Below are 12,896 nucleotides of genomic sequence, written 5' to 3'. Positions count from 1 at the left end.
TGAAGGGTAGATGCTTTTGTTTCGCAAGAGGACAAATGGTGCAGTGAAAAGATCTTTTATTTCTCATTTTGAATCCAAGTACATCTGTGACAATGTCTACTCTTGATACAGAAGGATGTCCTAATCTACTATGCCATAGACTAGAATCAACTACAATGTTTGTAGAGAAAGTGATCTTCTGGGTAATAGAATCTTTAATGCTTTGAACATCCAAGACATATAGATTGGATATCTGCTCACCACTCCCAATCATCAACCCCTTGATAGGATCCTGTATCATGCAAGAATCTTCATCAAATGTCACTCTATATCCCAAATCTTTTGTCAACTGACTTATACTCAGAAGATTCAACCTGAAATCGGGAATATACAGAACATTGCTCAATATGAGACATTCATTTAACTGCACTGTACCTATTCCTGTGATTTTAACTCCAAAACCAGTAGGTAAAGTGACTGAATTATTTAGAGTTTCTGATAAACTCAAGAACAAACTCTTATCATGGCAAACATGATGTGTTGCCCCACTATCTATTATCCAAGATTCTGAGGATAAAATGTTTCCAGTGGCCCTCAAAACTCCAACAAAACCAATGGTAGAAGGAGAGAAAGCTATACCAGGTAATGCGGTAATGGTGGCACCAGAAGTAGAGGCAACATTGATAGGTTGGTGTTGTGAGTTGAAGTAAGCAATAACTCCATTAATCTGATCTTTGGTGAGGACCTTCGTCAAACCGTCGATCAAGTTATTTGTCTCTGTCATAGCAAGTTGTGCAATAACCGGTTTGATAGGAGCTGACTGTTTCTCAGAATATGGACTCTTCTCTGTCTGGTTCTTATGCTTATGTTTAAAACCAATCGGATAACCATGAATCTTGTAACATCTGTCCACTGTATGGCCTACATAACCACAATGAGAACATATCAGTTTCTGTGGCCTCCCGGTATTATACGTTGCATTCACTGAAGCTTGAGCTTGAACTGGTGCTTGAATTGGTGCTGCAACTTGAAAGGCAATGGCATTAGAAGGAGCTGGTGTGAAGCTTCGTTGACTATGATCTTGGTCCAGTAAGTTGTAAATTTCTGCCAGAGTAGGAACATGCTTTTTCATAATGATTTGGCTCCTGACAACAGCGTAAGATTCATTGAGACCAGCCAAGAACTTTATCACACGAGCATGATCTGCTTTCTTCTCCATTGCTTTACAACAATCACATCTCTTACACAAAGTCACACAATCAGATCCATCCAACTCATTCCGAAGAGTTCTTAAAGTGGTATAATATGTTGAAAGATCCATAGTTCCCTGCTGTAAAGACCATATCTGCTGAGATAACTGATAGGATCTTGGAAGATTGGTAATATGGTACCTAGTGAAGAGATCTTTCCATATCTCTGACGCATCATCAAAGCGAAGTATGCTTTTATAAATTTGCCTAGATACTGAATTCATAAGCCAGGATTTCACCATACTGTTACAGCGTGACCAAATCCTAAATATATCATCTGATTCTGGTGGCCGTGGAAGAGATCCATCAATAAAAGCAAGCTTGTTCTTCGCATCTAAAGCAACCTTAATCGCAATTTGTCAATCATCATAGTTTGTACCATCGAATACTTTAGAGATAATGGAAATACAAGGATTATCACCATTTGTGGGTAGTACGGTGAGTGTATACTATCATACGACTTAATCACCGGAGCTCGTCTCTGAGATCTGGTTACAGGTGAACCTTCCGGAGACGAATCCTCGCGATTTCCCGATCTCCGAGCTGAAGAAGCTATGCGGACCGTGCGATGAGCGTTTCTTCGGTTAGTCACCATCTTTAATCAACAATTTTACAGCGGAATTGAAAGATTTTTTAAGAAAATTTTTGATCGATACAACGATTCTTCAGCAAATAGCCAAACGAATCGATCGAAACAGAGAAATCGAAGACAAATGAAGAAATTTAGGTCAAAAATCGAATGAATCTTTGGGATTCATTGCTCTGATACCAGATAAGCGTGCCATCGGTTGCAGAAACACAATCACAATTGGTTAATATCAAACCATTCTCTATATACTCTAATAGAAACCCTAAATCTCTCTTGTGAAATCGAAGAAGCAGAGCAAGAGAGAGAGAGACAATCAGAAGAAAAGCGTGGGAGTGAACGTACGGTTGATGAAACAACAAAAATGACGAAAACACCACCCCACACAATCACATTTTTTATTTGATGGGTTTACTTAGTTCTTTCAAATTTCATCATTTAATTTTATGGTATGTGTTACATATTGAAAAATAAATTAAAGCTGTTAATATAAATTCTCACTTTCACTTGTAATATTAAACCTACACAAATAAATAAAAATTCTTCTTTTTAAATATTATTGTCTACTATTACAATGTTACGATGATATAATTTTGCTAATTGATAATGGGTTTCTTAGGCATCAAAAGTTAATTAATAGTTAAAAGAATTAAGCGATAGTGGTATTTTATTTCAGAAGGGAAAATATTATTTTGATCAGTAATATTATAGTGGGTGTAAAATTAATAAAATCAGAAAATAAAATAAAGAGTAAAAAAATAGTATAAACTTCAAACAAAAAATGGAGTGTTCTATTTTTTTTCAAAAAAGAAAATTATGGCCTTTTTATAAATAACTAGGTTCTGACCCGCCATACGTGCAAAGTTAATTTAAAAAAGTAAATTTGTAATCAGATTTGCAATATATAACGTATATACAGAATATTTTTGCAAACCTATTTTTAGTAGGATTGGACCTTCGGATAATCCGTTCAGGTTGGGATATTACCCGATCAAGTTTGGTTAAACGGTTTAGAAAAATAGAACCTATTAAGTATTTTTCAATATATAAGTTCAATTTTGTTCGGGTACTATTGGCTCCGTTTCAGTGCGGTTTACAAATTTGAAAACCGATTAGTACATCGAGTACCCAAAAATAATGACTTGATATAGCATTTATATTATAACAAAACATAAGAGTGTATGTAAAAATATATATATAAATAATTAAAACATGTTTGATACAAATATTTCGGAGTGAATGTAATTCATGTTTCGTGTTGCACCTGAATTCTAATTGTATAAAGAATGCATTTCCAATAGTGAAGATTCTCGATATATGACATTTCCAATATTAGACAAAAAAAATATTCTCAATTGGAAACGAGATGAAACGAATACAAAAATTACCAAAATACCATTTGGGACAAACACAAATATAGTTCATAGTATATTTCTATATCATATAATAAAAGAATATTACAAAATTAGTTGACTTTTTTATTCTTATTATTTTATGTCTGGTTCATCTATATTGCATTACGTTTCTTAGTTTTTAAAATTTTAATATTGTAAAACACACTTTAATGCTTTTTTTAAAAACATGTTACATATAAGATTTTTTTTTTTTAACAACATGTTACATATAAGATTGTAAACGTCGATATAATTCAAAAATAAAATAAAATAATATTTTCGAGGAAAATAAATAGATAAATTAGCTCAAAATAAAATATTATGGTTTGATATGATAATTATTTATAATACGTTCTAAAGGTATATCATTATATATATATATATATAGGTGAGAGTTTATGTTGCTTTTAATTATAAATAGTAAGGATCACAAAGTTTCTTTTGGTTGCTTCGTGGTTATTTTCAGTTTTGGGAATTCTTGATCACAAATATTTCAGAGTGGATGTAATTATTTGGTCGGTTTATTAAAAGATAATTAATAAACTAATTTACAAACACAGTAACCACCATCAACATTATGCACACAAAAAAAAAGGGTAGATTGTTTTTCTTATTAGAATTCTGTGTTTTTGTAAATATTATTTGTAGACAAAAAATATTAAATTAATTTTAATATTATTTTTAAGAAACAGTTGAGAACTTTATAAGAGGAAAACAGAAAAAGTGAATAATAATGAGAAGGCGGAATATATAAGTCAAATTTCATTTTTGATGTCTCAAAATTCATTAAAAATTATAAGTAAAGTAAAGAAAAAAAATGAAATGTCAATCCAAAACTAAAATAATTCCAAATGGCTCTTACCAATTTCAATTTTCGTCCCTCATGTTTTTTTCATGTAAACCCCTAATTTAAACAAAGTTCACAAAAGATAAATAGATTTGATCATTCTAATTTTAAAATTAGAATTTTGCACCCTTCTAAGATCTATTGCTTTCAAAGTATATCGAGAACTTTCATGAACCAAGATGGAAATCATCTTCTGGTTTGCAAGCAATTTGTTAGAAAATATATATTAACGCTTGAAATTTGTTCTAAACTTTTTCCGCTTAAGAACATGTAAATACTATAGTAATAGAGATCCATAATATAAACCTATACAACTCAACTAATTACAGTGTCTCAGACTCTTGAAAATGAAAAAAAAAAATAAGTAGATTATAGTTTCTCCGTCTATTGCTTTGTACACTTTTCCTTGATAGGTTTACTCCATTCTCAAGGAGAATGTATGACATGCTTCAAAATCCTTCCTTTCAATTCACCTAATAGACAACATGTAACAATATAATCATGGAGCATAAAAATAATACATTATTATAGTTAATGTATATATGTACTACCATAGAAAAACAAAAAAAAAAAAATCAAAAAGAATGATAAGAGAAAATCGATTAGAAATATTTGATCCTTTAACCTGCACTACTATTTTAAAAGTTGTACAATCTTGACTTTTATATTTCACATGTTTCTGAAGAGTTCCAAAACTGAAACACTTAAAACCAATATGAAAAATAAAAGTTAGAAATTTGAAAAACTATGCTCGAAATTTTTTTGTGAATGAATGAAATGGAAGAGTTTGATGTCTTATATAGTGATTAGATTAGTTAGGGTTTCCTAACACAATTTTTTTAATATATTAACACAAAAAGATATTCATCATTATTTTAGAAAAAGAAAAGAAAATCATAATTTATATATATTTATTGTTTCCGTAAATATCTAAAAATATATAACTATATTAAATTTGTTTACATATATAAGTTTAAAATTAATTGCCCGATTTTGATAGTAACAAATTTACTTTTTATAAATTTAAATTTTAAATTAGTTGTTTGTAATTAGATAGTTTCATTTAAATGCATTAAATAGTTTGAGTGAATTTAGGGATTAAATATGCTTGTAGTTAGTATTATTATTTTACCCACGTTGGGTAGGATTAGAATCCTTTCAAATTGGATAGCATAGGATCCGCGTATTTTTTATTTAACCCGATTACAAACGAACCGGTCACTTTAGGATCCACGAGTTTTTTAGTTTTTATTTTGATCAAATTATCATTTTCTCTGTTTTTTTTTGTTCTAACTTGAATGACATTACATTTAATAATAGAGAACTTTATGACTATAGAGTGAAAAATAATTCTCTTTTAATAGTATAAATATATTTAGTCAATGTGAAACTCTACATACACTTTTCTATATATTTTAATATATAATCAAATTAATTTTTTTTACATATATAATATTTCGATTTCTCATTCTTTCTATTTATACTAATCATGATTAATTACTTAAATTTCGTGTAGGAAATATTGTAAAATCTAAACTAATTAATTATTTATTTTTATCTAATTTTATTAAATTGATTTGTTATTTCCGTAAATATCTCACAATATAAAATCAAATCAAATATGTTTACATATATATATATATAATTTTCGATTTTAATTCTTTGATTATTATGGAACCAAACTTTAAATAGCTTTCAAAGATATTGAGTAATTATTGGTTCTATTTATATGGCTGTAAAAATAAATTGTGATTTCCTTATATGTCAAACAAATTGATGAAATTCATTTTTTGAAAAAATCTGTTTGTATACGCATTTATAATTAATGCTTTCAATCACATTATACACCCGAATACAAATATTCAGGTCAATCCGAGATCCACCCGTTTTTAAGACTTAATATAATGGCATTAAATGTAATATTCTCTAACTCTATGTCTACTTAATTAAAATTATTTCCCTTTTAATAGTATAGATATATAGTAAATATATACTAAGGTTTTCATATTTTTTTCTGTTTTTTTCCATATGTATTAAGATGAATTAATTAACATATTTTTTTTGGTTAAGAAAATTTAAAAATCTAAAATAAAAGATAATATTCAAAAATTAAATTAGATTTCTATAAATATCTCAAAATCTTGAACCATTTACGTTATATATATACAATTTCAATTAATAATTTGCTTTTATGGTAACAACTTTAAACCATTTCCAAAAATATCGGGTAATTTTAATTTTATAATCAATTTCGTAATTATTATTTCCATAAATATTAGATTTTTGAATAACAGTTTTTTTTATCATATATATTGTTTATTTTTATTTTTAATTATATAAGCAATTGGACTTGTTTGGCAATATGGATATAGGATAAGTTTTTTTTTTCTTTCCAAAATCTTGTTTCGTACTCCCCATTATAGATATTAGTTTTGATAACAATGTATTTGCGTCGGTTTTCATAAATTTAACGTCAGTTTTATTGTGACTTTATTATGCATGAGACCGTGATTAGCGTCACTCATGCAACCGACACATGTGAAGTGATTATTTTTGATTATATTATATTCTAAATTGTTTATGTTAATACATGAAAACTATATTTAAAAACTCATCAAAAATGTTGACAAAAAAACAAATTCATCAAAAATATTAATCCATATAAAAGTCAGATATTCAAACATGATATCGTTTTATATGGAATGTAACTCTGTACAAAAATTTCTATTAGAAACTCAACACTTTCTACCTGCATCCTATAGATCCAACATCATTAGCCTCTTTCTTTCTCTGTTTTCTTCTTTCATGAACTAATAAAAATAAATTAAGAAAGTTCAAACCAGTGGCGGAGCTAGGAAATCATCACATCAGGGTCAAAAAAAATTATTAGGGTCAATTATGTGATTTAAAAATTTTAACAGGGTCAATTGTACTATTATACCAGGGTCAATTTGATTTTTTCCTTAAAATTTTATCTAAATTTAGAATTTCACCAAGATCAATTGACCTACATGATTATACTCTGCCTCCGCTACTGGTTCAAACACTATGGATGAAAAGGCTCCACACAACGAAATCATAAATGTCAAGCATACTTGAAAAGCTAGCGAGAGAAATTTTGTGTATAAGCTATGTTGTACTCGAAGAATGTTAAAGTTCTATAGCAACCCTAAGAAACACGAACACAAAGATTACTTAACCTTGCTAACAAATTACCATGGTACTGAAGCTAAATGGGGAAAATTAAAGAATGAATGAAACATTTTACCGTGTGGAACTACGGATAAGGGTCCAACGTTCTGAGGCAAGCTCGTATCCATTAGGATTGTCACAAAGAGGATAAAACATAGAAATGCAAACTCTTCCATCAGAATTAACTGGTCAAAGAGTATAAACCATTAGAAGAATCATTTTAAAAGCTTGAGAGTGGAGAGAGTTGTTTGCTTATTTCCAGAATAAGCACTCGAGATAATCAATAAGAAAATGAGGGTTACTTGGAACAACACTTTCAAGTTTCAGACTTTTCTTCGGACTGATAAAGAAATTTGAAGAAAATAAAAGAAATAAAGTATAGAGAGTTAAACAAACACATAATGTAAATGGAAAACATTTACTAAGGTTTGCAAAACAATGAACACATCCCAAACTTTGAAAGTAAACATCGAACAGAGATGTAATACACATATCAACAAACTCGTTCTATGTCTCTTGACTCTCCTCATTCTAGCAGAGATGTGCTTTTATACACGATTTTTCCATACTAACCTTGAAACACATATTAAAAATGGAAAAATCACATTTTAAACCTTCAAAGTGTCGTTGAGATATTTTTATTAACACTATAAATCTTAAAACTAACTTTTTTGTTTGTGCCGCCATGAAAGATGACTGAACAGTAACATCCTTCAATGTGAAATAGTTAAACTATGCTGATTTAAATATTTATTTAATTTATTTTAATTTAATTATTATGATGACTGATAAAAAAATTAAAATATATCAAAGCAAAAAAAATGAAGAATCAGAGGTAAGGTTAAAAAATTTGACAGATGTAAAATTGTAGAGGACAATATATTTAAATGATTTATTTGTTTCCAATGAGAAGTCAATCGATTTGATTGAGAATCCAGTGGAGATGCATTTAAAAAGGATTAATAATGTGAAGAATAAATGAACACATATTTATTTCTTATCTTTTTATTTATTTATAAAAACTAAAAATAATTAAAATTTAAATTAAACAAACATAGTTTAACTATTTCGCGTTGACGGAGATTATTATTCTGTTATTTTTTTGGCAATACAAAAACGAAAGTTAGTTTTAAGGTATAAAGTGTTAGTAAAATTATTTTAAATGTTCAAAATGTTAGTAAAATCATTTTTAAAGGTTTATAATGGTAGTGAAATTCTCTCGAGGTTTAAAGTGCTACCTTGTAACACTTTGAAGGTTTAAAACGTCATTTTCCCTATTAAAAATTGCAAACAACTTTGACAATCGATACCAAATACTTCAAATATGTGGTATTTAGTAATTTGTACTTACATGTAGAAATAAACGTAGCAAAAGCTATAATATATTTTTCATTTTTTATGTTATTTCTCTGCAAAGGAGCTCAAATCCACTGCTAAGTCAACATTTTGAGTAATATATGTCGTCTATGATTATGTATATATAAGGCTTTTGTTTTACGCTTTTGGTTTTTAGTTTTTTGATCGAAAGCCTTTTGGTTTATAGTGCTTTCTCTATTGAACCAGTGTTGCTTCATGAGAGGAAGCACTAAGAATGGATACAGGAAATAAAAAGACAACTACTGATCAAATGGCACCGGCATATAAATTTTAAGCAAGTTTTAAATCATGTCTTGGCTAGAAATTCCAAATTTCAAAATAAAATGCATAATAATGTCAGCAACTTTACGATATATATGGTCATACTCATTCCTCTGAGGCACATGAATTAAGCTCCTCTCCGTGCTCAAACTGATGACACGTCCGTGAGTTGTAGCTTAATTTCTTCTAGGAATCTTCAGGTCACATGATATATACATATACATCTTGTTATTATAGACATGCAAGCATCAGTTTTATATTCTCCCTCTATGTTTTCCGAATCTTGTGAAACTTGTAAGGCACAAGGCAGTTCCGCCTTCCCTACAATTTAGCAGCTATTGTTTGATCAAAGTTAGGTCTGGTGGCACGGGCAATGCTTTCATGTGTCCATATCTTGTTCAAACAGCTCCATACATGCTATTATTGCTAAGTTGTTTCGTTATATCTTGTCAACATTTCATATAGATATTATATATCAAGTAAGAATTTGAGTCTAAGGTGACTTCTATAAAGAAAAAAATTGCTTGATGCAATAAAAATCCAAATATAATTTACAATACAGCAGGAAGCATTGTTCCTACTAAACAAGCTAGTATCGAAAGGAAGTCAAAACTGTTTTGAAGATTTAAAAACGCCTCCACAACCAATAAAAATAAAATAGTAACACAATCTCATATAATATTCCTATAAACAAGTTTCAAACTAAAACAATATTTTATAGTCATGACTCTTGAGAAGCGTAGAAGCATGGTCTTTAATTTTAAGCTGCAGATGGAGCTTTGACGGACTGAAGCACACCAGCTTCGGACAAAGCTTCAATGAACTGCTGAAATGTCTGTTGCTTCTTGTGGGCGTCTCCAATAATGTTCTTGTAATCAAGAGAATCGTCGTTGTAAATGTCCCACCATTTCTTGACTAGCAGCTTAATGTCTTCTCTATCCATGTTCTCTTCTTCTCCAGTGAATCTGATACAACACATCCCGCAAATTTTCAGAATAATTCAAATTAACAGATTCCAAAATTTTGTAAGAACTCATTTAACAAAATCATGGTCAATTTTAGTTAATATGGTTACATAAAACTATTATATGTGTAAGTTATGTGGGTAAAATGATAGTTTTACTACCTACCTCATAAAACATCTTTCTAATATGACTTCTAAAATTCTGATTAAATTTGCAACATATAGATTTTTTTAATATATTAACTTTATACTTTGTTACTTTTCAAAGATCATCTAATTAATTTTTTTATCTAATATTATACTATGAAATATATGTATTGAGAGCATTTATCAATTTTAACTTTAAAAATACCTCCAAGGCTTAGCACCAGCAGCACAGTAGTGAACAACTTTAACTTGGTCAAGCTTTATATTCTCTGGATGTCTCCAAAGCATGGCCAAGACCAAATTATAAGCTGATGGTATTGGTTTGTATATGTCCTTGAAGTACATATTCAAGAAATCCTGTAACAAAAATAAGTATAAATCAAATGATTCTAATATGTTTTGGGTTACAGTATATATAAGAATTATAAAAAAAAATTCTGCTTAAAACTACTTTCAATAGCTTCTATTTTACCTGTTCAGCAAAAAGAGTGGGAGGCACGACTTTGATAGTCTCCAAGAGGTTATGATAAGTGGAGAGGTTAGGCTCGTAAACGAACATTCCGGCGTTGAAGTACAAAGGCGGCTTAGGACCAAGCTCGGCCTCTGGCCACGTCACCTTATCCAGACACTGTTGGCAATAACCAATCTTGTATTGTGGCGAGTGGCTCCATGTCTTTTCGCAAAAACAGTCCATGACTGCGTAGAATTGGCCATCAGGGAGATCAAACAAATGATCTATGTTGTCGAACACTTGTATGTCTCCATCCAAGTATATCATCTTGTTGTACTCCACAAACTGCAATCATAAAATACAAAAGAAATTAAACTAAAAGACAAATCAAAATTTTGGCCCACGAATATTTTTTGGGAAAAATGTCATTTAAATCATAAACTTTCAAATTTTGGCCATTTAAACCATGAACTTTGTTGTATGTCATTTAAAACATCAACTTTTGTTGATTAGTTTTTTTAAACATGAAGTTTCATGGACCAAGCCAAAAAATACATGACGTTAAATCTGATAATTGACCTACTAACAGACGTTACTATGCCGTTAATCACTCCGTTAATGACAAAACGACGTCGTTTTAATGGAAGTTTTAATTCGAAAAATGTCATTTAAATCATGAAGTTTTAAATATAGGTCATTTAAAACATGAACTTGTAAATGTATACCATTTAAACCATAAACTTTTAAATTTGTGTCATTTAAACCATAATACATGAAAAATGTGACCAATCCTTCAAACTCTAGTGTAGTGTCCCAAAACAAGATGATCAATCCTTCAAACTCTAGTGTAGTGTCCTAAAACAAGATGATCAATCCTTCCAACTCTGTTGTAGTGTCCTAATAAATGAAAAATACTCAAGACAAATACAAAAAGATACAAAATACATGACAAAGATCGAAAGAGAAGGATTAATTGAAGTTCTTCTTTCTCTTTTTCAGAATCGCATCATGAGGAAGAGTCAAAAAAAGAAGAGAGAAACTAAACTAGGGTTAAACGGTTTAGCCGGTTAGGCTTATATACTTATGCGGTTTCTAATAAACCAGTCTGTCCGAACCGAACCAAAATCCGATTATCCAAATCAATTGCGCCGAACGGTTAAGCTTTCTATTTTCGGTTTTCTTCGATAACCAAAATTTTCAGGTTGTTTAGTTTTCACCGAACACCCATGACAAGTTCATGGTTTATATGACAGAAATTTGAAAGTTCATGCTTTAAATGACATATTTTTATAAGTTCATGGTTTCAATGGTCTATATTTAAAAGTTCACGTTTTAAATGACATTTTTTGAACTAAAACTTCTATTAAAACGACGTCGTTTTGTTAGTAACGGACTGATTAAGGGCATAGTAACGTCTGTTAGTAGGTCAATTATCAGATTTAACGTCATGTCTTTTTTGGTTTGGTCAACGAAACTTCATGTTTAAAAAACCTAATCAACAAAAGTTGTTGTTTTAAAGGCCTACAACAAAGTTCATGATTTAAATGACCAAAATTCGAAAGTTTGTGATTTAAATGAAATTTTTTCCAATACTTTTTTTGGAAACATAATAAAATGATTGCAAAAGTTGACAAATATTTTTTTGAATTTATTAATCCTTTTCACACATAGTTTTAGACAAACAAACAAAAAATATTTTAGAAAAATGTGTTTTTTAATGATAATATATATATAACTAGTAACTATTTCGGATGAGAATAAATAATACTGACCAATTCACTACAATTAAAAAATTAACCGAAATTCATTTAATATTATTTTAAATAAATAATTATCTAAATATTCAAACTATATTAAATAAATAGTTTTTATTTTATGAAAAAAATTCAAAAATAAAAATATGTATTTAGACATGCATACCTTCCAGATACGAAGCTTAGAGTAGTTGATAACGTAGTAAGCCATAGCAAACTCGGTTTGATTCTCCGGCGGGTAAACCGGCTCTATCTCCTCAACAACACAGCCTTGATTCACCAGCTGCTTCCGATGATCCTCCGGTACGTCGGGCAAAACCGCCACGACGAGTGGATACTTGCTCTCAACTTTCCTTAACCCCTTAGCACAAGCCCCACCACTCCTTTCACGTAGTCACCGTTCCCAGCAAGAAAAGTCACGTAAGCCCTCTTCACTCCGCCGTAAGCGGTGGCATCTTCTAACTTGTTGTCTTTAGAAAAAAAACTAACTTTTGTGTTCGTGTTTGTGTTTTTGTTCTCGTTTGAGTTTGTGTGTAGTAGTGTGATGAGTTTGTGTGACCCACTCTAACCGTTTGGTCTTCTTTCTCTATGTTAAACTTTCTTATGGTAGTTTGTCCCACAAATGACCAACCGACTATTTAAGTACTTCTGACTACGAAGTTTACCTATCAAATACAATCCAAAGTTGGTAATA

At 30.0% G+C, this 12,896-nt stretch overlaps 1 pseudogene; it reads right to left on the bottom strand.

Moving 5' to 3' along the window:
- On the bottom strand, nt 9,632–12,694 carry LOC104760088 (annotated as a pseudogene).

Source organism: Camelina sativa, chromosome 17 (genome assembly GCF_000633955.1).
Source record: "Camelina sativa cultivar DH55 chromosome 17, Cs, whole genome shotgun sequence".
Taxonomy (NCBI): domain Eukaryota; kingdom Viridiplantae; phylum Streptophyta; class Magnoliopsida; order Brassicales; family Brassicaceae; genus Camelina; species Camelina sativa.
This window is presented reverse-complemented; position numbering and strand designations above follow the sequence as displayed.